The 24,303-nt window shown below is 39.1% G+C and overlaps 1 protein-coding gene and 1 pseudogene across 14 annotated transcripts in view; both read left to right on the forward strand.

The window, feature by feature from the left end:
• The window catches only part of CDKAL1 (CDK5 regulatory subunit associated protein 1 like 1), a 623,539-nt gene that overhangs the window by 85,386 nt on the left and 513,850 nt on the right, over window positions 1-24,303 (forward strand). The window lies entirely within an intron of this gene.
• Window positions 13,184-13,689, forward strand: LOC130831981 (prothymosin alpha-like; annotated as a pseudogene).

Below are 24,303 nucleotides of genomic sequence, written 5' to 3' on the forward strand. Positions count from 1 at the left end.
AAAATTTTATCCGTTCACTTTTCATCCTTATAGTATTTCTTTTATTTTTATTTTTTGGCCGCGTGGCATGTGGGATCTTAGTTCCCTGACCAAGTATTGAACCCGTGCCCGCTGCAGTGGAAGCATGGAGTTTTAACCACTGGACCGTCAGGGAGTTTCCTTATTATATTTCTTTTTGATTTTAGATGGATAATGTGGGCAAAGGAGTGAAGGGTAACAATGAGTTGATGATTGAAATATTTTGTTTTCAGTTTTATATGTTTACTCTGCTTCCAGATAACATTTAAAAAAAATTCATAGATTAAGTTTGGCCCCTTCTCAGGTTAGAATGCTTGTGATATTTTTCTTTGCTAGTTTTATTTCTTCTTTTAGTTCATTAGGATTTGAAGAAGATAGGTTCAGTTGATTCTGTGTTAATTTGCCATCTTTTCCCTTGACCAACACATTTTTTCTCGAAAGCCCTTTCCACTCTGCTTTACTGCTTCCTCAAATTTACTGTTTACATGTAAATACTATTGTAATATCTAATTGTTATCTTAGCTGTTATCTAGTACAACTCTCGATTTTTCAAGAACTTAATTAGCTATCATTTTCATTAGAAACTGACACTTTTTTTTTTTAATTTTTTTTTAAATTTTTTATTTTTTTTTTGGGGGTACACCAGGTTCAATCAACTGTTTTTATACACATATCCCCATATTCCCTCCCTTCCTTGACGCCCCCCCCCGCCTGAGTCCCCCCCACCCTCCCTGTCCCAGTCCTCTAAGGCATCTTCCATCCTCGAGTTGGACTCCCTTTGTTATACAACAACTTCCCACTGACTATTTTACAGTTGGTAGTATATATATGTCTGTGCTACTCTCTCGCTTCTTCTCAGTTTCCCCTTCACCCCCCCGCCCCCTCCCATACCTCGAGTTCTCCAGTCCATTCTCTGTATCTGCTTCCTTGTTCTTGTCACTGAGTTCATCAGTACCATTTTTAGATTCCGTATATGTGAGTTAGCATACAATATTTGTCCTTCTCTCTCTGACTTACTTCACTCTGACACTTTTTTTTTTTAAATACTAATCTGAAACAGAAAGGAGACCACTTGTATTTGCCAGGCAATTTTCAGTAAAATGTTTTTGTGCCTAAGCATCTTTGTGGAGACTAATTATATTGTTTTTAATATGGCTTTTTTGGTGAAAAAATGTATATTAAAGGTATTTTGTTGGTTAGTGAGCAATGAAATATTAATCAGTGTATATCCAGGGCAAAGCATAATTTCTCTTTAAATAAAAGTTGTAGACAAATTTGGTGTTGCAGAAAGCCCATTCGTTTTTTAGTAACAACAGAAAAACTGTTTAACAATCTGGCAAAATATATACGCTTTCAAAAAATGATAATTTTTGAGAAATCTTAAGATAATCAGTATATAAGCTAACTTTGTAAGCCAAGAAAGCAAACCAATAAGTTTATGCAGTGATCCATTTGGACTGTGGACAGTGAGGATATGATATAATAATATAAGAGCCTGCCAACTTAGACTTATTTTGTAACACTTAGGTTATTCAGTGTATTAAAGGTTTTAAAATGGGATCCTTTACAATATACTTTCCCAAACTTGCTGGGAAAGGGAAATTGCTATGTTGTGTTCAGATCTTATTAAAATAAAATCTTACTGCTATAATTTACAGAAGGAGTAGTATACTGATTCAAATTTTTTTTTATAAAGTGCAAGATGCTTGCTGTATGTGTTTTACAAAGTAAATCAAAGTGGAGGTTATTAATTAATAGGGAGGATTTGTTGATTTCTAAGCCCTGGTGCTTGACATAAAGAAAAATCGTGCTATGTAATAGACCCTTATTTTATTCCTAATATATTTTGAAGTGCTTTTAAATGTGTTTGACAGCAGGAGTGTATAAGTGGTGATTAAGGTTGCAGAGTCTGGAGCCAGATTGCTCAGTTCAAATCCTTGTTTTATCATTTGACAATATGTGACCTTGCCCAAATTACTTGAGCCCGGGTTCCTCACTTGTAAAGTGGAGATAACCATGTACCTGTCTCGTGGAATTATTATAAGGATTGAATGAATTTATGCATATAAAACTCAGAGCCTGGCACAAGCATATGCTGAATAAGTAATAGTTATGATTTATATCTGTTTATATCTCATTTTTTAAAAAGGCACATTGGTTTATTAATGTGCTTTCTTTGGGAGATTGAAGAACCTTTTAAATGCAGCTTATTGTGGAATTATTTTCTTGAAACTAGACCCTGTGCAGTTGGGGAGAGTTAACCACCTAATTCAAGGGGTTTGTTTTCAGAGTTTATGAGAAGGCGTTTGGTGGCTTGAGGTGAATGCTGGGATGAGGGGCTGGTCAGCTCTTGGTAGAGACCATTTTTTAGGAGTGGAGTAGTCGTGTTTGGAGCTAAGACCCACAGGTACAACCTCTCTTCCCTATCAGTCAGTTAAGAGGACTCATTAGGAAAAGTTACAGTATTTTGTTTTTTAAAGACTTTTCCTCTTTCTTGAAGATGCTACTTTTTCTCTTCTTACTCAGGAACAGGCTAGGCAAGTAATAGGGTGGCCAGCTGCTGCTCTGTCCTGTATCCACATGAAATCCTGCCTTTGATGTACTTGGATCCCTACTTCTTTTCACCTTAATGCTCCCTTAACAACTCACCACCACCCTAAGTCCCCAAACCGTATAAAACTGGGCTGTCATCTCAGGTGAGAACCGAGGGCTAGACTTAATTTAAAAACATCTATTTCCACAAACGAAGGGAGTAGTGGGGGAAAAAAAGACACGAAAATTTGAAAAGTATTTCAAATTATGAGATTACTTAGTACTAAAATTTTGTACATAAGCCTCTTTGTTTAAAATTCTGTATAGTACAGTATTTCTGCAGAGTTTATGGAAGCCAATTTTTTGTTTGTTTAAATTTATTATATTCACAACTGGTATTAGAGTAGGCTATAGAACAGAAGTAGTTTCTTTGTAATAATGATTTTATTAAAACAAAAATCTGTCTCTAATGCTTCTATGCTTTTTGGCATAGATCCTACAATTATGATTTGTAAAATATTCTCACCTCCTTTGTCTGTTTTCTGAGTAGTAGGGCGATTTCCTAGAATACTTAGCACACTTAGTTCAAAAAGACAATATTTGTCTTTGCTATGGTTGCAATGAGATAAACCACTGATGCATTCTGGATAAAGATATTATGGACAGTTAATTACTGGGAAAAATTATTTCCATTAAAGCTTTTTGTAAGAATAAAACCATAGATATGACTGGTATCTGTTTTTATAACTGTAGTTTAGAAACACTGCCATATTCTATTTCACTTTGGCAAACTTCTTTTAAATATGTTGTAAAACTTTTATTTACCTGAGTTCTCTTATCTATCAAATATAAAAATGGCTGTTAGAGAAAATGTTATTGGTTAATTAAGTTAAAGTGTTCTGTGAACATGTATCCTTTTTACCTTTTCTGCATTGGTTAGTTTAACAGGAATTCCAGTGGTGTGTATCTTAGTCTAGAATGTTTCCCACAGTTCTCACCAGGGAAATGTGTGAATTTCACTAAGTTAATTGAAAAGTTTTGAATGTCTTGTGACTTATGATAAATTCCTGAAAATTGGGGCTTTCTAATGAGTCAAGTTATATAGGTAGTATGTAAAAAGTCAATATATTGCTAATAAGGTGCGGTTTAATAAGTGTTTAGACATATTTGGCTTAAATGCACTGTGTGTATTTTAACTCTCAAGTGATTTGTAATATTTGACCTATCTTCCCTATGAGGTTAAGTAAAAGTAAAGCATTTACAATCAATGAATTGCTTCTGGGTAGAGAATAACATAAACAGATTTGGCTATAGTGGAGATTATAAAATATCATTGTAGAGGAAAATGTAGACTAAGTTAAAAAAAAATGGAGATTTTATAAAATTGGAATTGGGAGACTACACTCAATTGATAAATATCGGCCTTCCGCCCCTTGGCTTAGGCTTAAAGCCATAGCACTATCTCCAAGACCTGCCTTAATTGTGCTGCCTGTTACCCAGCCATTAAAGTCTGATTTGGGATCTATGTTTTCTTTGCTGCAGTTACTTTGGGCAGAGTGGGGCTTGAGAATGTGGGTTGAGTGTACTTTTTTCCTGCTTCTTTTATTATGTAATTATTTAACATCCAAATGCACTGTTCTTACTTTTTTTTCTCTCTTAGACTCACTACTTCTTTTTTCCTCCTAGACTCACTGAGTTGGGGTGGTCTCATTCAGAAGCCCCATTTCTTTATTGTTTTTCTTGATGTCTGTGCTCTATGCTGAAACTAGCTTCATTGCTTTATAAATGTTGGTGTTAGGAGAGATTATTTTCCATCTGTCTTGTTTTGCAAATAAGCTTCCTGCTAGAAAGTAAGCTGGGTGGAAACAGAGGCTTTGACTGACTCATGATCACTTTGTTTTCCCAGCACCTGGTACAGTGCTTAACACATAGTCGGCTCTTCAAAGTGCACGTTGAATGAGAGAAGGGAAATGAGGTCCAGAGAGGCTAAGTGAATATGTGTGGGGGATGCCTATTACAACACACACTGTCAAATTAATATTCGTTACAAAAGTGCTCCAAAAGGCTTTAGAAAGATTCCTTATTAGTACTATCCATGCAAGAGTAAATCATTATTCATATTGTAAAACAATCTATTATTAGATAACGTACTTTATATTTAGGTATGGGTGCTTTTCATTGTATGTAACAAAACACCTAATCAACAGTGGCTTAAACTAATGAGGATTTATTTTTCTTACGTGAGGAGACGCTTGGAGGTACGTATCTTGCTGACATTGGCTTAGCTGCTTAACAAGGGCTGTTTTTCTGAATTTTCTTGGCCTTTCCTCCATGGTTGCAAGATGGTTGCTTCTGCTTTAGGTGTCACCTTTCTGTCTGAGGTGCCACGAAGGGGTATGGGTTGACAGCAGCATATCTCTTTTTTTACCTGGAAACCAAAAGCCTTTCTGGGACATTTCTATTTATTTTATCAGGAAACCAGAAGGCTTCCTGGAAACCTTGTAGCACAGCAGACTTCCCCTCAAGTGTCATGGCCAAAATTGATTCACATGGCCATCCCGAAGTAGAAGAAGGTTGAGAAAGTGTGATTTAGCTTTTGCAGCCTTTGGTAGAGATGGGGGAAAGGAGAAAGAGTTTGGATATGGGTATTGGGTTTGTTAACCAATAGTATCTGAAGCATATATCACTTTGGCTCGCCAAAATCGAAATATACCCTTCTTCTTAAGAATACATTTTCCAGGGAATACAGTCACCACATCTCTGAGGGAGATGATACTTGTTCTCACCCATGATTGCATCTACCTCATAGTTCAGGATGTCTGCTTGATGTGTACTTTTCTCCATGAGGTCTGGTTGTAGCTTGTCTTCTGGTGACCTAAAGCTAAAAGAGAAAATCTGTGTTTCTAGTAGTCCCAGAAAACTACAGTGGGGAAAGGAACAAGATAACTTTAATAAATCTTCCCACTTAGAAGAGGGGAGAATGTGAAACTCAATAGTTACTGGTCCACAAACACACCATACTCTAGAAGATGTGAATATGAAGACTTCCTGTTTTGGCAGTCGATTAAATTCCTAAATTAATCCATCTGCTGCCCCTGTTTTATGTTCTCCAGGAGGGTCTCCTTCAATCACAAAAGTCTTGTTTACTCTAGCTATACAAGAACTCTTAAAATCGGGTAGACTGATTACTCCTACTTTCTTCTTCCTGTGCAAAATTGTTTTGGCTGTTTTAGGAACTTTCCTTTTCCATATACATTTGGTAATAAGTTTGTCTGTGTCTCCCAAAAACCTTGCTGGGATTTTGGTAGGACTTGCATTACACTTACAGATCAATTCAGGGAAAATTGACATCTTTACTACGTTGAGTCTTTTAATCCATGAACATGGTAAGTCTCTCCAGTGATTTGGTCTACTTTAATTTATTTCAACAAAATTTTAAAATTTTCAGCATACAGATCTGGTACATATTTTTTCAGATTTATACCGAAGTATTTCATTTTCATTGGAGCACTTATAAGTGGTATTCCTTTTGTTGATTTTTTTCACTTGTTAGTTGCTAGTACATACACATGCAATTGATTTTTGTTTGTTGATTTTATATTCTGCAATCTTGCATAACTCATTTATTAGTTCTAGGAGTTTCTTGTGTAAATTTCTTGGGATTTTCTACATAGGTAATTGTGTTATCTGCAAAAAGCGACAGCTTTCTTTCTGATTTGTTTGCATTTTACTTCCTCAGTTTGCTTCTTTGTGGTGTCTAGACCATCTTGTACTGTGTTGGATTTGAGAGGTGAGATGGGACATCCTTACCTGGTTTTTGATCTAGGGGGAGAGAATTTGGTCTTTCACTGTTAAGTGACAGCTATAGAAGTTTTGGTAGATCTTCTTTAAGTGTTTGAGGAAAATACTTTCTTCTCCTAGTTTTCTGAGTGTTTTTATCATGAATGGGTGTTGGATGAATTATAGATATTTAAAAATACTATAAGGGAGACTGAATTATTTTTTAGTTGGAAATATGTTAGTGCATGCATAGCAGAATGATAAAGTCTTTTACCTAATACATATAGTACTTAAGGCACCAAAGGTATTTTTACCTCTGAATCAATTTCACTTATTTCTCCATATTTAAGGGATGATTTATGAATATAATTACATGTGATTTTTTTTTTCCTTTGGCTTTTAAAGTAGATATTCCTTTAATGTAGATACTTACAAAAAACCCACTTTGCCAGTATCTTTATTGGTCCTGCCACTGACTTGTTTGCATAAAACTGACACTTGTTTTCCTATCAGAGGAAAAAAATACTTCCATGTGGATAGTCTATGTTCCCTGTTTTTTAGTGCCTTTCATTTTCTTGCAGTTTTTTGGTGGCAGCCTTGTATTCTTATGTTGCCGAGCCGCCTGTCCCTCTAATCGCCTCTTTGTTTCAAAAATTAAAAAAAAAAATATTTACAGAAAAGTTACAAGAGCACTACAGAAAATCTTTTCCTTTTCTTTTTCTAAGCCATTTGATAGCAAACTGTTCACTTGGTGCCTCATCACCCTCAAGTGCTTTAGTGTCTGTTTCCTGTAGAGTTATTTTCCAACACAAACCACAACACTGCCATCAAAAACAGGGAGTTGGCCCTTAGGCCTCACTACCCCCTCTTCTTCAGTCCTCACACAGGTTTTCCCCATAATGTCCTTTATATAGCAAGACAACCTGCTTTGGAATCATGTTTTGCATTGAGGTATCATGTCTCCTTAAGGCCGTTTTAATCTGGACCAGTTTCTCTCTCTTTCCTTGCCTTTCTATCTTTGTCATTTTTGAGGAGTATAGGCCAGTTATTTGAATGATGATCCCATGATTTGTGTTTGTCTGATGTTTCTCTTGAGTAGGTTCAAGTTAGGCATCTTTGGCAGGAGTATCTTCAGAAGTGATCCTCTTAGTGCATCCTATCAAGTGACACCTGGCCTGATTTTGTCCTATTATTGGTGATGTTAACTTTGATCAGTTGATTAAGGTGTTGTCTGCCAAGTGTCTGTACTGTAAGGTTATTTTTTTTCTGTTGTAGTTAAAATGTATTATATGAGAAGATTCTTTGAGCTATGTAAATTTCCTCATCAAACTTTCACCTCTCTTGAACTCCTGTCCTCTGCACTTTGCTGCGTCCCTACAGAAATGGCCTCTTTACCCCCTCGGATCCTAGTACCTGAGAGCACACCCTCCTAACAGGGCCATCCTCCTGTGTGCATACTTCCCTCGCCCCGTTTATGCTCTGACAGCAGACACCGGGCAGCTGCCACTGCCTGCCTCATGGCAGTGCTCATTTCCTCCCTGGGGCTTGGGCACCACAGGCCAGGCTGCCCTTTCGTGCACATGCCCATCTCACTGTGCTCCAGCTCTGACACCTCAAGCTGGGCTGCCCTTTACAGGGATGCCTTTCTTGCTCTTCCTGGGCTCGGAGACCCTGGCCTGGGCTGCCCTCCTTGGCGGATGCTCCTACCCTGCTCACACTCTGCCACCTGGTATCAGGCTGCTCTCCCTTGTGACCATCCCAACCCTCTTCGTTTCTTGTCCACTGACCCCCCCCCCCCCTTATGTGGAGTCACCCTCCTGTAGAGATGCCTTCATCCTCCTGCTTGTGCTCTGACATCCTCCTGTGGACTGCCACCTACCTTCCCCAGCACGACTGCCATTCTCGCTCAGCACCACCCAGTCATCTTATGTGGAATCGGTGTGGAAGGTGGGGATGGTGAGGGGAGCTCCAGTCTCCTCTTAGTTGTTACATTCTTATCCAGCCCCCTGTTGTTTGCTTTCTCATCTCTTCTTTCTACTTCATAGCTCCTTTTATGAGGAGTAGTTAGAGACAGTTTATGACATTCTAAATGTAAAATTTATTTTCCGTAGAGAAAAGTAGATGACTAATCTGTGACTAAAGGTGCAAAGCTTAGTTGTTGTAGGCATCAGTAATCCCTATACTTGGGAGTTACGGCAACGCCACCATTTCCCTCTAAAGGGAAGTTGATAGCTCAGATTTCAGAGGTGCTTCAGTTCACCTGTTAGAGACACAGATTGATCCTGGCCCTGCCTCCTGGTTTCCAGTTTAGGACGCCTCTCTGCAAGTCACAACATCTTTCTGTCCCTGTTTCCTCACCCATAAGTTGGCAGTCATAAATATGTACTTCATGGGGCTGTGGGGGAGCTCAGGTGAGATAATGGATTTGAAAATGCTTTGCAGAGGGTAAAATGCTGTGCAGATGTGGTTATTTAGTTCTAATTTATCGCATAGTCAAATGGAAATCCACAGGAAATTGTCAAGCATTTTAATTGCACTTGTGATTTCTAGGCAAATTCCCTCTGATTCATAAGGCAGAGAAGAGGTCAGCATAGTTTTTGCTTTTCGCTACCACTTTAAGTCCATTGTTCTGTCACCATTACTCAGTCAGGCAAACACTCCTTCTTTGAAGTCCTGCCCACCCATTCTGCCTCTGTGACATATTTCCACCTCCTTGATGATTTTTACCCCTGGTGTACAGTACTCCTCCCTACCGTGGTGCCTGCTGTCTGTCATCTTTGGTGACATCAGCATCATTGACCTTATCTGAGTTCTGTCATGCATGTATAGGTCTGCGGCGCAGGTCTGCTCACATAGATCACTGGATAGTATTTTAAAGTGAACACGTCTAATGCCGAACTTAGTCTTTTCCTCTGACCTGCTCCTCCCTTCAGCTTCCGCTTACGTTATTGGTGTCACTCTTCGCATTAGCCTTCTAGGCTAGAAACCTTCCGTCTTCCCTCTGTCACTTCCCATATCTAATCAGTCACTAAGTTCTTTTGTTTTTGCAGAAACCTCTTTCCCGTTGGAGCCTTCCTTTTTCTATAATTAACAGCCTACCTCTGGCCCTTAATACCTAACCTCTGAACTATCGAGATAGGCTTCTTCGAGGCCAGTGTTAGAAACTTGGCTTGCCAGTTTCCGTCCTGGGCCTCTCTTGAATAATGGGATGAAAAGGGCCTTTGGGGCCAAAGCCAACTCTCTGAGGGGCCAGCTCTTGCAGATGAGCCATTCGGATGCTATAGAACATGTCTCCAGAGACCTTACGCACCTCCAGACGGTTGGGATCAGGCTTGGGGAAGGACCTCTGCCTTGTCAGGCCCAGACTTGTGTCTGAAAGCCTCTGGAATCTAGGAAGACCTGATCTTTAGACCATGAGTGCCAACATCTAAATACAGCTACTATTAACATTTTGGCGTATTTCCTTCTGAGCTATTTTTAATGCATAGGGTTTTTTTTCTTTCACTTTTTCTATAATTATATGTATAAATTGCATAATGTCTATTAGATGAAAGACATTTTTCTGTGATATTTTTGTAAGTGCAATTAAAAAAAAAATTATCAGTACGCAGTGTTCCATAGAATGAAAAGTTGCTGCTTCTCTTTGTCCCTGTTAGGACAAGAGGATTCCCTGGAAGAAATACCAGATTCTCTGGCAGAGCTTGAAAGTAGTATTGAAAATCTGCTGAAAGTGGTGTTTCTGTAGCGTTAAGTTTTGATTGCTGACAAGAACTGGTCTGTTTGCCTCCCAAGTCTGGAAGTTTGGTCTGGATGCATACTGCTTGTTTGTGCATTCATGCACTTCCCCTCTCTTTCTCTTTCTCCCTGCCCTTCCTACCCCTCTTTCCCTCCCTCACTCCCTCCTTCCCTCTCTCACTCCTGCCTCCCTCTCTCACTCCCGCCTCCCTGTCTCACTCCCGCCTCCCTGTCTCACTCCCGTCACTTCCTTCCTTCTTTCCATCCATCCACAGTAAGAACATGTTCTCTTCTGGGTCCTGAGCTTGGCTCTCGGGATTTAAAGATGACTACACAGTTGAGGGACTCATTCTAAGTGGGAGACACATTTATGAATCTTTGCCAGGTTGTGCCACGTGCTCATCTTTGCGCACATGGAGAGCAATGCCTTACTCTTTCTGAAGAGGGTAGAGAAGGCTTCCCAGGGTGGTGACATGTACCTGAGCTGTGGAAGGTAAGTACGAGTTTGCTAGGGCAGGTGGGTGGAAGACACATTAAGCAGAGGGCGTAGAAATGAGAACAGTGGTGATGGTGTGCCTCAAGCTTATCTGTAGTATTTTTGTTACTGTGTTTTTTAAACAGTTTTATTGAGATAATGATTCTCCTACCACACTCCATTTAAAGTGTACAATTAAGTAGTTTTTAGTGTATTCACAGAGTTGTGCATTCATCACCACAGTCAATTTAAAACATTTTCATTGCTCCAAGTAGAAGCTCCTTTAGCTGTCACACCTCAGTCCTTCTCACTGACCTTCCCAGACCTGGGTGATCAACAGTCTGCTGTCTCTTTCAATGTTTCATTTAAGTGGAATCATATGATGTGTGTTCCCTTGTGACTGATATCTTTCATTTATCAGGTTTGCAAGGCCCAGCCATGTTATAAATTGTATCAGTACTTCATTTTATTGCCTAATAATAATCCATTATATGGATATACCACAGTTTATTTCTCCGTTTCATCACCTGATGGGTATTTGGATTTTTCCTGCTTTTTGGCTATTAGGGATAATGCTGCTGTGGGCATTGATGTACAAGTTTTTGTGTGGACATATAGTTTTATTTCTCTAGGATATACACCAGGGAAAGAAATTTCTAGATCATATGTTAACTCTCTGCTTAACAATCTGAGGAACTGCCAGACTGTTAGCTATACTAATAGTCAAATTAGCTATACTGTTTTACATTCTGATCAGCAGTGCATGATGGTTCCAATTTCACTACATCCTCATCAGCACTTTATTGTTTATTTTTATTATAGTCATCCTAGTAGATGTGAAGTGGTAACTCCTTGGTTTTGGGTTTTTTTTTAAGATTTATTTTATTTTTGGCTGCGTTGGGTCTTTGTTGCCATGCATGGGCTTTCTCTAGTTGTGGCGAGCAGGGGCTACTGTTCCGTTGCAGTGCGCAGGCTTCTCATTGCAGTGACTTCTCTTGTTGCAGAGCACCGGCTTCAGGTGCTCAGGCTTCAGTAGTTGCAGCGCATGAGCTCAGTAGTTGTGGGTCAAGGGCTTAGTTGCTCCATGGCATGTGGGATCTTCCTGGCCCAGGGATCAAACCCATGTCCCCTGTATTGGCAAGTGGATTCTTAACCACTGTGCCACCAGAGAAGCCCCACTTCCTGTACTTTTGATTTGCATTTTCCTGATGGCTATTGATGTTGAACATCTTTTCATGTGATGTTAATTTATTTGTATATCTTTAGAGAAATGTCTGTCAGAGGTCTTGACTATTTTAATCAGATTATTTGCCTTTTTTTTATCATTGAATTGTAATAATTTTTATATTGTCACCAGTGTTTGGAAGCAAAATTAAGACTAGAATACTTTACTTTTGACTTTAAGTAGAAAATGACTCAATCAAAATTTTGAATCACCTAAGAGAAAGAATATTTAAATCTGAAAAGTAGAAGATGGGGATATCAATATTAATTTTCAAAAGTGGTAACATTAATATATTCCACAAGTAAAATTCTAGTTAAATGATCTTATGAGTTTTATTAAGCTAATTCTCCCTACTCATGTACATTGGTGTCAGATAATCAAATACTTCTCTCAGCAAGTCCCCAGCTGCTGTGACAAATGAGCAAGGTTTTCTAATAGTTTTTCTTTCCCAAATTGTCCTTTAAGGCAATGGTTTTTCTTTGCTTTGTGTCTTATTTTTGGTCTCAAATTGGTAAAACATATTTGTAATTTTAGAAAGTATGATACTGTCATTTGGGGATATTATTTATTGAACAGCAGTTATTGGATGCCCGCTTAGGTATACAGTTGGCTCATTTTGTTTCTCGCTGGGGGTCATAGGCAGAATGTCTAACATTGGTGTGGTGTGGGCATTAACAAATCCGAATGGACACTGGCTTTAAACTTCTTCACTCACAGTCAGTTTCATTATTCCAGTCATAGATCTTTGTTATTCTTCTTTGTACTTTGAAGTCTAGTGAACTTATGCCTAGTCCATAGGTTTATTGTTGATCTGGATCTTTCCTCTCTTGGCAGTATCCTTTGGATATTTATCTTTTGATTACTGGACTGGTAACTGTTTTGACCCAGTAAGTTTGCTGGGTCAAAATCTGAGAGGTAGCCCTGGTCTTAGCGATAATATTCAGCAGATAACCTAAACTTCCCTTCGGGGAGATACTTCTATATTCTAGAATTGGTCATGGAAATGTACCATTCCAAGCAGATGAATCGAATTATCGATTTGTGCTAAACAATTGAGGATTGTTTATCATCTGAATGGAAACCAGATGTTTTGCAAATTTGCTAGTGAATGGTTTCTTTAGGTTGTTATGATTTGCTCTTTGGCTAAACAGAACTCTTTTCTATATCCCACTTCTAAAATATTTGAATCAGGAAGGAAATTTTCCATGGAATACATGAATTTAAAGATACAATTGGACTAGTCGGCTGCTCTGAAAAGCCATCTTTTCATTGTCCCCTAGACTGGCTCCCCGCTCACTGCAGCCACAGGTCTGCATGTCTCCTCCGCAGATGTGGACTCAGGCGGCTTTATTGCCGGAGACCCGCAACTGGGGCTTTCTTTTTCAGTCTGCTGCACTGGATCCCTGGTGCGCCCCACCATGTCACACATGGCCGTGGACACCAGCTCTGAGATCACCACCAAGCACTTAGAGGAGAAGGAGGAGGTTGTGGAGGAAGTGGAAAGTGGAAGAGGTGTACCTGCTAATGGCAAGGCTCATGAGGAAAATGAGGAGCAGGAGGCTGTGATGAGGTGGAAGAGGAAGAGGAGGGAGGCCATGGTGAGGAAGGGGGTGGAATGAAGCGAGGAGGCTGAGGCCGCTGTAGGCAGATGGGCAGCTGAAGGTGACAAGGATGACGATGCTGACGCCAAGAAGCAGAAAACCGATGAGATGAGGGTGACTAGACAGCAAAAAGAGAAAAAGTTAAACTAAAAAAAATGGGAAAGAAAGGCCACTCTGAGCCATTCACTCCCCACTTCTTATCTCAGAATCTAAACATGATTACCTGGAGGAGAGAGGCCCCCCAGGCTGCCCACTGCGGGCAGAGTCACTGGCAGGTGGCACGTGCTCCCCACCACCCAAGCAAACCCACAAGGTGAATTTGCAACAGGAGAAGGAAAAAACCCCCCAAACTTTCAAGTCAAGGTCCTGCTTCTTTTCTTAAAAGTAACATGGAAGACAAACTCATGGTTACCAAAGAGGAAAACATGAGTGGGGAGGGGGTAAATTAGGAGTTTGGGAGTAATATATACATACTACTGTATGGAAAATAGGTAACCAATGAGGGCCTACTGTATAGCACAGGGAACTGTGTTCAATATCTTGTAATAACCTATAATGGAAGAGAAACTGAAAAAGAATAGTTTTTTATATATATATACACATATATGTATTTGTGTAACTGAATCACTTTGCTGTACACCGGAAACTAACCCAACATTGTAAATCAACTATACTTCAGTTTTTTTAAAAAGTGCTTTCAAAAGGAAGCTTTGTTTTTAATTTGCATTTTTATTTTTTTAACCTGCTGTTAGGGATCAGCCATTTTTAATGATCTTGGATGACCAGACCAGCCTTTAGAGTATTCTCTGTCCTACTTCTGACTTTGTTATATGACCATGTTCATTATAATCTCAAAGGAGAAAAAAAAAACCTGATTAAAAAAATAGCAAAAATAACAGCAAAAATGGTCTTATTCCCAGGATGCCAGTAACTATTTTTGTGTATATACTTAGCTGTACTGTAAGTACTTTTAGGAGGTGGTTATAAAGGCCAAAGATAACAGGTTTATTTTTTTCCCCCTTTTTTGTGTATGAAGTAGCTGTTTGTTTATTTTTTGGCCAGTTTGATATGTGAGAAACAATATTGTCCAACAATAAACCAGAATTTTAAAAGATACAATTGTATTTTTTTAACAACAATTTTTTAGTTTGTAGCAAATTCTCAATGTTATTTTCTGCTTAGGAAAATATAGTTGCAAATAGCTGCCAATAGTATGTATCTTATTCACCCAGTTTTCATTGTGCACATTACACATTATCCATGATAATCCAGTTAAAGCAAAACACCTCTTGCTTCCCTTTGGTTCATTGATAGTTTTCATAATTGCCTTCATGGCAGCCATAGGGAGGGAGGGAGAGCATGCAGTGGTCCAGGTGACTTACACAAGGGTGTGGCTGTGGAGGTAAATAGCAGACATATTCACATTACTTTGGAGGTAAAATCCTTTGGAAGTTGTTGGATTTGCTGTGGGAGATGGTGAGGTGAAAGGAATGGTTAATGATGACTCCCCAGTTTCTGGTTTCAGCATCTGAACAGATGTGCCATTTATGGAGATGGGAAAGTCTGGAAGAGGGAAGGTTCAGTTATTTGCCTGTTGGCTCACTGTTTCAATTTCCTGACTTCCTCTGTCCTCGGTATTACATGGAACTACATCTCACACCCTCCTTGTTTTTTGGCTTTTGTGGTTAGATTTGGTCAGTAGGAGGCACTGATGAAAACCTGGCAGACGGGAGTAGGGAGAAGGTAGGGTGGTTTCTCTTTCTGCACTGGGTCAGGTCCCAGGAAGTGGCAGTTACATTCCCATGGCTTCAGTCCCTGTCACACATCAGACAGCTAGCTCCTCCTTTCGTTGCAGTCCTACTTTGCAATGGGCAGCTCCTGTTGCTGCTTTTGCTTCTACAAGGGACCGTAGCTTCTGGACTCTTCCAGTGGGTCCCTCCAGCCCTTAGGCTGGCATTGATATCCTGCTGTTACTCATCTCCTGGTTTCACCCTTCCTCATTTGCTGTCTTGGCTTTTCCATCGCTCAAGTAACCACACTTCTCTATTTTTTCTTTATCTTAACACCTAGGGTGGTTTCTGTTTTCCTAAGTAGAACCTGAAAATTTGAGTTCAATTTCAGAAATGGTCTGTATCAAGTTTCATATTTTTTCAGTACTTTCCAGTGGAGACATTACTAGATGAGTTGGATAGTGAGCTCAGATTGGATGTCTGAACTGGGAGAATAAATTTGGGTATCACTTCTCAGTGCACTGGTAGTATTTAAAACCATGAGAGGTATGGTTGGAATCATCCAGTGAATAGATGACAGGGAACCAAAATCTAGGTCCTATGGAACTTTACTTTGTGGAGGGCAGATGGGGATGGATAATGTAGAGTAGCCAAGGAGGTGAGAGGAAAACAGGAGAGTGACGCTATTGACAATGTAAAGAAAAAAGTGTTTGACTGCATGGTACCCTGTCTTTGGCATTTGGCATCAGTTCCCTTGATGAAAGTGGTTTCCAGGGAATGGAGAGTGGTTGAAGGTCTTCATCAAAATGAAGTGGTAGAGGACTTCCCTGGTGGTCCAGTGGCGAAGAGTCTGTGCTCCCAATGCAGGGGATTTTTTTTTTTTTTTTTGGGGGGGGTACACCAGGTTCAATCATCTGTTTTTATACACATATGCCCGTATTCCCTCCCTTCCTTGACTCCCCCCCCTTGAGTCCCCCCCACTCTCCCCGCCCCAGTCCTCTAAGTCATCTTCCATCCTCGAGTTGGACTCCCTTTGTTATACAACTTCCCACTGACTATTTTACAGTTGGTAGTATATATATGTCTGTGCTACTCTCTCGCTTCATCTCAGTTTCCCCTTCACCCCCCCGCCCCCTCCCATACCTCGAGTTCTCCAGTCCATTCCCTGTATCTGCTTCCTTGTTTTTGTCACTGAGTTCATCAGTACCATTTTTAGATTCCGTATATGTGAGTTAGCATACAATATTTGTCCTTCTCTTTCTGACTTACTTCATTCTGTATGACAGACTCTAGGTCTATCCACCTCATTACATATAGCTCCATCTCATCCCTTTTTATAGCTAAGTAATATTCCATTGTATATATATGCCATATCTTCTTTATCCATTCGTTTGTTGATGGGCATTTCGGTTGCTTCCATGTCCTGGCTATTGTAAATAGTGCTGCAATAAACATTATGGTACAAGTTTCTTTTGGGATTATGGTTTTCTTTGGGTATATGCCCAGGAGTGGGATTACTGGATCATATGGTAGTTTTATTTGTAGTTTTTTAAGGAACCTCCAAATTGTTTTCCATAGTGGCTGTACCAACTTACAGTCCCACCAACAGTGCAGGAGAGTTCCCTTTTCTCCACACCCTCTCCAACATTTGTTGTTTCCAGATTTTGTGATGCTGGCCATTCTGACTGGTGTGAGGTGATACCTCATTGTGGCTTTGACTTGCATTTCTCTGATGATGAGTGATGTTGAGCATCTTTTCACGTGTTTGTTGGCCCTCTGTATGTCTTCTTTGGAGAAATGTCTATTTAGGTCTTCCGCCCATTTGTGGATTGGGTTATTTGCTTTTTTGGTATTAAGATAATGCAGGGGATTTTGATCCCTGGTCAGGGAGCTAGAGCTAGCATGCCACAACTAAGACCCAGCACGGCCAAATGAATAAATAAATGAATATTAAAAAAAAAAATGAAATGGTGGGAGAGTGAATGGGAGGTGACAGTATAGCTGGTACAGAGAGACAGTTCTTTCCAGATGTTTGACTATGGAAGGGAGTGAAGAAATAGGAAGATATCAGGAGAATTAAGACAAGCTACATTTTTTACAGTTGCTATTTTACTTTGAAAATACCTTATTTTGAATAGGTTCAAAAACAAAGTAAGTTATACAAGGAAAAAATCTTCTTCTTGTCTCCCGTCAGTCCTGTTCCACTCTTTCCTCCCAGTCCCAGCCATTGCTGTTTGTTTCTGATGTACATCCAGAATTTTTTTTAATACAAGTACAAAAAAATGTGAATATATTTTCTTGATTTCCAGTGGTAGCATAGTGTATATATTTTTTAGTGTCTTATTTTTTTTTCTTTGAACAATATGTCCTGAAGATCTTTTTATATTAGGACTTTCTTCTTTTGTAAGTAGCTTTATAGGAGTCTCAATTTTTTTTTAATTTAATTTTTGTATTAGAGTATAGTTGATTTAGTGTTGTCTTAGTTTCAGGTGTACTGCAAAGTGATCCAGTTATACATATACATATATCCATTCTTTTTTCAGATTCTTTTCCCATATAGGTTATTATAGATTATTGAGTAGAATTCCCTGTGCTATACAGTAGGTCCTTGTTCTGTTCTGCCTAGTAAGTAAAAGGTTTGCCTGTCTAGCGCTCTGATTTTGATTATGACCAGGTCTATTTAGCTATATAATTAATTTTCAATAGTTGTTGGTAGAGTTTTGGCAGCTATCATTTCTCATTTAGGAGAATAAAGTGTTCTTTTCCCTTCATACAGTAAACAGAGTTCAAGCTGACCCTTGGTATCTTCATCTTATTTCTGTGAAGTGCTCAGCAGGACTTCTTTAAAAGAACAAATTCATTATGCATGTAATCTTCCAGCATAAGTGCTTTCCCCAGGAGCTGCTATGTTCTCCTTCACCCAGAAACATGTCGAACAGTCACTAACATTGTCCAGTGGAGAAGGGTCAGTTCTTGCTCCGCGTGTCTTAGCCTGGGAGCTAGAGATACTCTGTCAGTCTGTCTGTCTCTCTCTTATTTCTCTTTATCTTTCCTACTCCTTCTTTATCTCCCTACCTTCTCCCCAGCCTCCCACTCCTCCAGGCCTAGCTGGTTAAAGGGAGCATACTTTGTCATGGATCACTTTGCTTTTATAAAACAGATTTCGAAAGCACGGTTACTCCAGGCTGTGCATTTCCACAGTCCCTATGAAGAACAATAAATGAAATGTGGAAGGAAAATATGAACCCATTGACTAGAATTTTTATTTTGCCTTTTAGTGGTTTTAAGATTATTTTTCAAAATGCTCCTTAAAGGTGCTTTAAAATTTTATTACAGCATGCTGTATCATCTGAGTTTTTAGTAGGCATCCAAATGGTTTGTATTACATAAATAAACTCCCCAGCTGTGATTAAACCTAATGGACATTTAAAGTGTTTGAACTTGACTTGTCTTCCAGGGTTCTATGGTAAAGAAATTCCCCCAAAATGCTGTTGGGTCCAAAATAATCAAGGTTTTTTTCTCCCTCTTTGTTTTGTTCTCAGTGAATTTTTATTTGCATCTGCTTGTTTAACTGCCTTAGTCAAATCTATGAATTTAAGTAGTCTAAGGCTCCTCTTACTGTTTGAGGCTGCTGCTCTTGTGGCCTTTCAGGTGGAACAGTTGTGTGAAGTAAATGGTTGATTGCGAGGAGTGCTGGTATGAACCACGCGCATCCTGTCTGCAATGCCGCCCTTATGCACAAGGCTGCAGTGAGAAAGGAAGGTTGGTTGCTGAGAGTTAGCCTGTGCTCTGCAGTGATGCTCCTGCACTCAGTATCAATTCTTTCTTTACTTGCTTGTTTCTCACTGATGACGGAAGGCCAGGAGCTGGTATGTTCAGGATCTTGGAAGTTTTGGAAATCGCCAAACAGCTCCTTTTGAAGCCTGGTTGTCTTCTTAGAAATAGTATCATGAGGCAATCACAAGGTCATGTAATACATTTTAATTTTGTTTTTAGATATTGTCTATATTATTTTTGATCAAGAGGCAAAGAGCCACTAATGAGGCCTTCTAATTTGCTTAAATTTACAGTCTCTGGAGTCATTTTGTCTGGATTTCTAATCCTGGCCCCCTCTCTTACTGTGTGATTTTAGGCAAGTTATTTTCCCTTTCTAAGCCTTAGATTCCCCCTCTGTAAAACTGGAGTAAAAGTTGAACCCACCTCAAATTGAGTGGATTAAATGGGGGGAAAAGAGGAATATGACATGCTTGGCTCATTGCTGGTTGCATGATATGTACTCAATAATGTTAGCTATTATCAGTATTGCTAATCAGATTTTTATTACTTTGGATTTAGAAGTAATTTATCTTGTATACATAAAGAAATAGTTTGGAAAGTAACTGCGTTTTGATTAAAACAAATAATAGTTTGTCCTCACACTCAGAGGGGGTGGTGTGTCAATGACCATCATTTTCTTGGTTCAGTGAGTACAAAAGCTTTTAGCAGTGGGGAGAAAAGTCCCAGAAAATGTATATCAGATCACTATTTTCATGATGGATCACAGCAGGAAAATAGTTTCTGTTCTTACCTTAAAGGGAGAGAACACTATTGATTCTGAGCTCTTTGGAAAAGGAAATTAAAAAAAAAATTTTTTTTAAGGCTTGATTAGTTTTTTAAGTTCAGTTTAAATGCTTTTTAAAAATTCAAACAATGCAGATGGAGATAAAATTAAATATTAATGTGTCCCTTCTCAGGGTTAAACTTTATAAAATTATAAGAGTAATATCCATTCAAGTTTAAACAAGGGAAAGAGATTATAAAAGGTGCATCTTAAGACCATATTGGAGGCCAGCTGAACCTTCATCTTATTTTCAAGGGCAAACACCTCAAACAGTTTCATATTTATGCTTTGAGAAATTTTTTTTTACTTAGAATTTCCTCTTTTCTCTTTTTCCTTTTTAAAACACAAGTGAAATACAAGACCTACTCTTCACCTTGCTTTCGTCTGATGATATAAAAAAAGATTATTATAAATTAGCACTTACAGATTTATCTTGCCTTTTTAACAGCTGAGTGGCATTTTAGCTGCAGTCTCATAATTTATTTAACCAGTCTCCTTATAATGGATATGGAGGCTTTCCAAGTTTTTTGCTTTGTCAGTAATCTTCCATATGAATTTTAAAATTTATGTGTGTACATATATATGTATATGTGTGTTTGTATATAAATATGTGTGTGTGGTGCAGGCATTCTACAAGCACGTGTAGGAGAAATTCTAATGCACATTTAAATTTAAAAAAAAATTATTTTATTTATTTATTGGTTGACTGGGTCTTCACTGCTGTGCATGGGCTTTCTGTAGTTGCGGAGAGCAGGGGCTATTCCTCATTGCGGTGCTCAGGCTTCTCGTGGTGGCTTCTCGTTGCATAGTATGGGCTCAGTAGTTGTGGCTCGTGGGCTCTAGAACGCAGGCTCAGTAGTTGTGGCGCAAGGACTTAGTTGCTCCGAGGCATGTGGGATCTTCCTGGACCAGGGCTCAAACCCGTGTTCCCTGTATTGGCAGGTGGATTTTTAACCGCTGCACCACCAAGGAAGCCCACATTTAAATTTTTGATAGCTATTCCCACGTTGCATTCTGAAGAGTTTCATCAGTATAGACTCCATCAGCAGAGTAGAGCTTGCCAGCTTCCCTGTTCCTTTGTTAGCACTAGGTAGTTCCATACTTTTTAATATTTTCCAATTCAGTATGAGCACAAACGATCTTATTTTATTTTGCGTTAAAAATATGCAATGAAATCGATGTATATCAGGATAAAGTTCTAATGGAGCAAAGATATAAATGTAAACCCTATGTGTATTGAAATAAAACATGGGTGAATTCCTTAGTAATCTGGGAGTAGAGGAAACTTTCTAATTATGGCTCACAATCTGGAAGCAATAAGAGGAAAGTTTGATAGATTAGCAGATGCAAACTATTATATATAGGACGGGTAAACAACAGCGTCCTACTGGATAGCACAGGGAACTATATTCAATATCCTGTGATAAACCATAATGGAAAAGAATATGAAAAAGAATATATATATATATATATATATATATATAACTGAGTCACTTTGCTGTACAGTGGAAATTAACAGAACTAACTGAACATTGTAAATCAACTATACTTCAATAAAATTTTTTAAAAAGTTTGATAAATTTGATATCCTGAAAATAAGAAAGCATGAAGAAACTATAAAAAAGTAAAATAGCAAGCTGGGAGAAAATATTGTAACTTTTATCACAGACAAAAGATTAACATCCTCTGTGTGTGTATTTGTGTGTATTTGTAAATTAAAACTTGAGATTAAAATGACTATTTAGCCTGATAGAAAAATGGACAAAAGATCTGAACAGATGGAAAATAGGGGGGAAAAACCTAACTCTACAAATGGCCCTTAAACATGTGAAAAAATGCTCACATCATTTTTAATAAGAGAAATGCACACATTCAAACCTCACTGGCTTCCTGTTTCTCACTGCATTGGCAAAAGTACAAAGGTTTGATCACACACTGCGCAGGTGATGCTGTGGATAAATGGGCAGTCTCATGCATTGCTCCTGGAAGTGTGAAGTGGTGCACTCCTTATGGAGGGGAATTTGTCCTTTGACCCAACAGTCCCAATTTTTTGGACTTGATTCCACAGGTAATCTGGGAAAAATACAAAATGATGTGTGTACAGTGCTATTCATTCCTTGCCATTTGTGATAATGAAAGACTGTAAATAATCAAATCTTGAGATCTAGATTCCATCTGGCTAGTCTCTAGTGTGTAGCTTTTCACCCCAGTCCCGACATCCCAGCTCTGGCATTGGCAGTATTTGGCTTATTTGCAGATGATTTTTAGCTGCATATCAGGGGTTAACAAGGACAAGTGTTGGAGGACAGGTCTCCAGGTAGGTAGAATTCTTTCCTGGGTCTTCTCGAAGTCTGTGCCTCCAATCTTGGTGTCTTCTTACTGCCTTTCTTTTCCTTGGTCTGTTCTTGCCCAGTTCCCTGGTCCTGTCCCCTGTGTCCTCCTTTCTAATTCTGCTTCCCCATCCCAGGCACTAGAGGACCTGACTTGGATGCTCTGATTAAGGCAAGACCATAAATTGTTAACCTTCTCGTAACAGATATTTGATCTAATAACCAAATTACCTACTAGCAGTGGGATGTTTGAACATTCATTTGGGGTGGTGAGGTTCTAGAAACTGCAGGTCTTCTGGAATTTCTTGATTGTTCTAGATGGTGCTGCTCTAAGGTAGACATGCCAAATACTAGCTTATTTCTTCTCTTTCAGATGCATTTCACTCCCATCCTGCTTCCTGTATTAATGTTTGAAGTTGGGATGTATCTTAAAACTTAAAAGAACTGAATATAATGTTCCACCTCTCTTGAAGAGCTGTTATAAAGTTGGTAGTGATTCTTCTAGTTGATGGCATCTTAAAACTCAGGAAACATGTTCATAAGGGGGCAAGACATGTGGAATCAGCATTATTTATTGGCAAATAGCCATATACGATTTTCCTCCTCACTCTCCTTTTGTAGTGAGTTTGTTTTCTGTTATTTAAAAACCTTAGAAAAGGGCCTTTACTGGGTGATTGTAGGTTGGCACAGAGCAAGCAAATACTCAAAATTGACAGAGGAAAGTGAAAAGGGATGGAGGACCATCTTATTTTTTGGTAACATACTAATATTTATACAGATATCTTTCTTGAACTCTTAGCATTTAACAAAACTGATTACTTTTTAAAAAAATTTATTATTTATTTATTTATTTATTGGCTGTGTTGGGTCTTGGTTGCTGCACACGGGCTTTCTCTAGTTGCCATGAGTGGGGACTACTCTTTGTTGTGGTGCGTGGACTTCTCATTTCTATGGCTTCTCTTATTGTGGAGCACAGGCTCTAGGTGCGTGGGCTTCAGTAGTTGTGGCTCACGGGCTCTAGAGCACAGACCCATTAGTTGTGGTGCACAGGCTTAGTTGCTCTGTAGCATGTGGGATCTTCCCGGCCCAGGGCTTAAACCCGTGTCCCGTGCATTGGCAGGCGGATTCTTAACCGCTGCACCACCAGGGAAGCCCTGATTACTTCTTTTTAAACTAATTTCTTCTCTGGATTTCTATGACACCATGCTCCCTAGTTTTTAATCCTCTTAACTTATTCCTTTTCCATGTCCTTTTCTCGTTTCAACTTCTCCATCAAACCTTTGAATGACCTGGTGTTCTGTCTTTTACTTTTTCTCTCTCCTTTTCTCCCCATCTTATATTCTCTCCTCAGGTGAGTGCATCCACTCCTATAAATCCAGGTATCTTTTTAGGGTTTTGATTCTCCCATTTGTGTCTCCAGCCTGGAAGACTCCTGTGGGCTTTGGTTTCATATATACAAATGGCTGATCAGTATCTCTAGTTGGACATTTAATAGGGATCTCAAACACAGCACGGCCACAAAAACACTATTGATTCTCTGTTCCCCAAATCTGTGTCTTTCCAAACTTTCCTTATCTCAATAAATGGCACCAGAAATAACTGATGCTCAGGCCAGAATCCTTTCCATGTGTTTAGGGATCTTACTTGATTCCTTCTTGCACAACTCATACCTAATCTAACAATGATTAGAATTAATCTTTTAATTCTGCCTCCCAAACATGCCTCCATTCACTTCTCATTCTTGCCATTGCTCTAATCCCAGTCCAGGTTTCCATGGTCTTTCACTTTTAGACCAGTGTATCAACTTCCAGCTGGTTTTCTTGCCTTTACTTTTTTCCCACTTCTTTTACCCCATCTGCAGACTTTTCTTCACAGTATTTCCAGAATGGGATTTCTGAAGTAGGAATTAGTTGATGTTTGAAACCCAGTGCTGACTTCCCATTACTCTTAGAATAAACATAAGTTCTTAACTTGCCAGTACCATCTGGTTCCTGCCTACCTCTCGGACCTTTCTCTCCCTCTGTCCAGTCACACTGGTCTTCTCTTTGTTACTGGAACATGACAAGCTTGGGCCTGTTTCATGGCCTTTGCACTTGTGGTATTTTCTCCTTAGAACGTTCTTTATTCTGATCTTGGCATGGCAGATTCTTTCCCATTGTTTAAGTCTCAGTTCAGATTTAAACTTCTAAGGGAGACTTATTTTGACCAGTGATCCCACAATTATTCTCTGTTCATTACCCTCTTTAATCATCTTAATATCATTGACTGGTGCCTGAA

Source organism: Hippopotamus amphibius, chromosome 11, assembly GCF_030028045.1.
Source record: "Hippopotamus amphibius kiboko isolate mHipAmp2 chromosome 11, mHipAmp2.hap2, whole genome shotgun sequence".
In the NCBI taxonomy this organism is placed as follows: domain Eukaryota; kingdom Metazoa; phylum Chordata; class Mammalia; order Artiodactyla; family Hippopotamidae; genus Hippopotamus; species Hippopotamus amphibius.